Raw genomic sequence first — 3,394 nt, forward strand, 5'->3', positions numbered from 1 at the left:
TTCAAGCCTTTAAGACCCCAGATGTTATATCTTTTGATAGCTGGGCACCATCAGCTTTCTTCCCCACATTTGCTTATGCACTCATTTTATCTTAAACTATTGTGTCGGGAAGGTGAGCATCACAGAATGCCGGGTTATTAGAACAAAGTGTTCTTGCATTGAGGGAGGACTTGAGTAGAGGCCCAATATCCATCTACTACCTTACTACTTAACATATAGACATATGCACATTGATATATTTCCCTATCGTTATATGTAAATATATTTACATACGTACGTGCCTGTATTTGGGCCTCCACAGATGTCCTTTGTGGAGACACAACGTTTATGATGAAGTTCAGTTTATTTATTTTTGGTGCTTGTGCTTTGGGTATATCAGTTTGTCATACTGTGGAGCCTTGCACGTTGCTGGGATGTTGGAAGATATCCCACTGGAATGTTAAACACCAACAGCATCATCCACCTTGACCACTTTCCAACTGAGCTTGCAGACTAAAACTATGAAGAAGGAACAGATCTAAAAAAGCAGGCACCTAAAACCATTTGAGTAGAAGCAGAGTATTGTCTGATAGAGTGCTGGAAGATGAGCCCCTTGGAAAGCACGCAAAATATTCCTGGTGAAGAGCTGCCTTCTCAAACCTGTGCCCATCTTGATGATATGGATGGAATAAAGCTTTCAGGACTTTCATTTGCTGAAGGACCATGACTCACAATGACAAGAAACAGTTGCAGATATCCATTACTACAGAATGTGGAATGTATGAAGAATGGGTCTAGGAACATTGGAAGTCATAAAAAATGAAATGGAATGGATACATATCAATACCTTGGCATTAATGAGCTGATGGGGCCTGGCATGGGCCATTTTCAGTCAGACAATCATATGGGTCACTACATCACGAATGACAGAGGCAAGATGAATAGTGTCACATTCATTGTTAAAAATAGCACATCAAGATTTATCTTGAAGTACAATGCTCCCTGTCATAAGATCATATCTCTCACCTACAAGGAAGACCAGTTAATACAATTATTATTCAAATGTATGCACCATCCACTGAAGCTGGTGATGAAGAAATTGAATTCTAGATCTTCTTTAGTCTGAAATTGATCAAACCGGCAGTCAAGATGATTTGATCATTATTGGTGATTGGAATGCAGACGTTGAAAGAAAGGATTCATAGTTGTAAAATATGCTCTTGGTGAGAGAAACAAAGCTGGAAATTACATGACAGAGTTTTGCAGGACAAACAACTTCTTCATTGAAGAAGTTCTTCATTGAAGAAGTTCTTCATTGAAAATACCTTTTTCAACAAGATAAAAGGCCATCACCAGAGGGAATGCACAGGAATCAAGTTGGCTGCATCCAAGAATGTTTCTTGTTTACCAATTGAAGCAGTTCTAGTGGTTTCCACATAGCCTATCCGACCATAATAACCCTTATTGCACATATGGGGATTTGGACAATTTCTGAGTGTGCCTATTCCAATTATGCACGCTAGAACTGGGGAAATTACTATAGTATGTATCTGAGGAACCACTGTGAGACCAATTTGAGTTAAGACTCCATTAATACCCAAGCAGTAACAGATGGATGTACATTGATGCTCATTGTAGCACTAACCATGGTAGCTAAAAGGTGGAAACAACCCAGATGTCCATCAACAGGTGAATTGAAAAACAAAATGATATGCAAGTACGTCCAATGAGCTACTACTGATCCATAAACGGACATCAAGTCCAGGTATATATACAACAACAAGGACACTATGCAGAGGGAAATGAATTAACCCAAAAAGGACCAATATTGTATGGTCTCACTTGTATGAAATGAGAATGGGTAAACATTAGAGACCAAGTTTTATTAGTGGTTACCATGGGTAGGAGGGAAGGAGAGAGAAAGAATGATCATTTGGAAAGTAGTGAGTTTTTGTTTTTGGTGAAGAGGAATTTGGCATTGTTTAAGGGGAATGATTGCACAAGATGATTAATGTACTTGATATCACTGAGCTATATTCTTGGAAAAGGTTAAATTGTCATGTGATATATGAGGAGGCTTCAAAAAATGGAAGGAAAAGATAATGGATGTTGTATATATTTCTATTAAAAAAGAAAGAAGCTGCACTGATACCGTCTATGTGCAACTAAACAGTTTATGGGATTTGTTTGTCTTAGTTTAGATGTGTAGGGTCATAGTTTCATGGGGCATTCCCAACCAATGGCTTAATAATGATTTTAGTACTTCTGTCTCTAAGTTTAATTGCAGCTGCTAAGAACAAAAAGCTTTGAAGTGACAGCCCAAAGTACAATAGTTGGCATCTATTTGTCAGGAACAACAGAGGAAGAAGAAAGAATAAGAGTAAGAGGAGAAAACTAGAATACATATCTAATTGTCTCAATTGCCAACTGACTCTTTTTCCATGAGTCCAGAATCATGTAGAAGAATTATGATCAAAATTAGGAATATGCAGAAGATAATATCAAATTATCATGGAACCCAGACTTTCCAGAGTCATGGAGACTATTGCCTAAAAATATTGCCTGAAACTATTGCCTAAAAATATCCTCTGACATCTTAAAACCAACTAACAATTTAACTTCTGTAGTGAAGAGCAATCTTTGTCCTTGAGCAAACGTAGCACCTTTGATCTGAAATAGTTGATTATTCTAAGGTGTGCACACTTGACTAATGGTATTGCTTCTCTGATAGACCTGTCTATTGTTTGGCTGCAAATTGATCCACAGGGGTGAGATCTGAAGGATGACTAAGGGTCTTAGTCTTTAGTATTTCTGACCCATGTGGTAGTTACATGATCTGGTGTCAATTTGGGATTTAAGAGGATTAAGAGTGAAGGGGTGGAGTCTAGTCTGTCAATCAGGTCATACATAGTAAATGAGGCCTCTGTATGGGCATGGCCTTCTCCTGAGAATTCTGGGAACTCCTTTATTTTCTTCTTGGAGGCGAGAGATACTCACTCAATCTCTCTAGGCTTACTCCCTTGGAGACTCTCTACTGACAAGACTCACTCCCTGCTAGACACCCCTGAGAAGAAGCCACATGGACCTACTGTGATACAACCCTGGGAGCTGGAGAAGCCACGTGGAGATCCCTGCCAGTGTTGAGATGCTTACAAGGCCACTGGATCCATAAGATTTCCCACCCACTGGCCTGTGATCTTCCTGCATTCAGAGTCATTGCATGTGTTTTGTGAGTCTGAAGAGGACTTTATAAATTGGTATTGGACATGGGACTAATATCAGACTTATGCACTTTATCTGGACTGGTCTGGGATGTTTTCTCAATATTCTCAATATTCAATTGCTCTTGTATATAAACCTCTTTCTTTCTTCTTCTTTTTTTAAATCATTTTATTAGGGTCTCATACAACTCTTA

The sequence above is a fragment of the Echinops telfairi genome, unplaced genomic scaffold (assembly GCF_000313985.2).
Source record: "Echinops telfairi isolate 266 unplaced genomic scaffold, ASM31398v2 ScPeMD7_443;HRSCAF=831, whole genome shotgun sequence".
Taxonomy (NCBI): domain Eukaryota; kingdom Metazoa; phylum Chordata; class Mammalia; order Afrosoricida; family Tenrecidae; genus Echinops; species Echinops telfairi.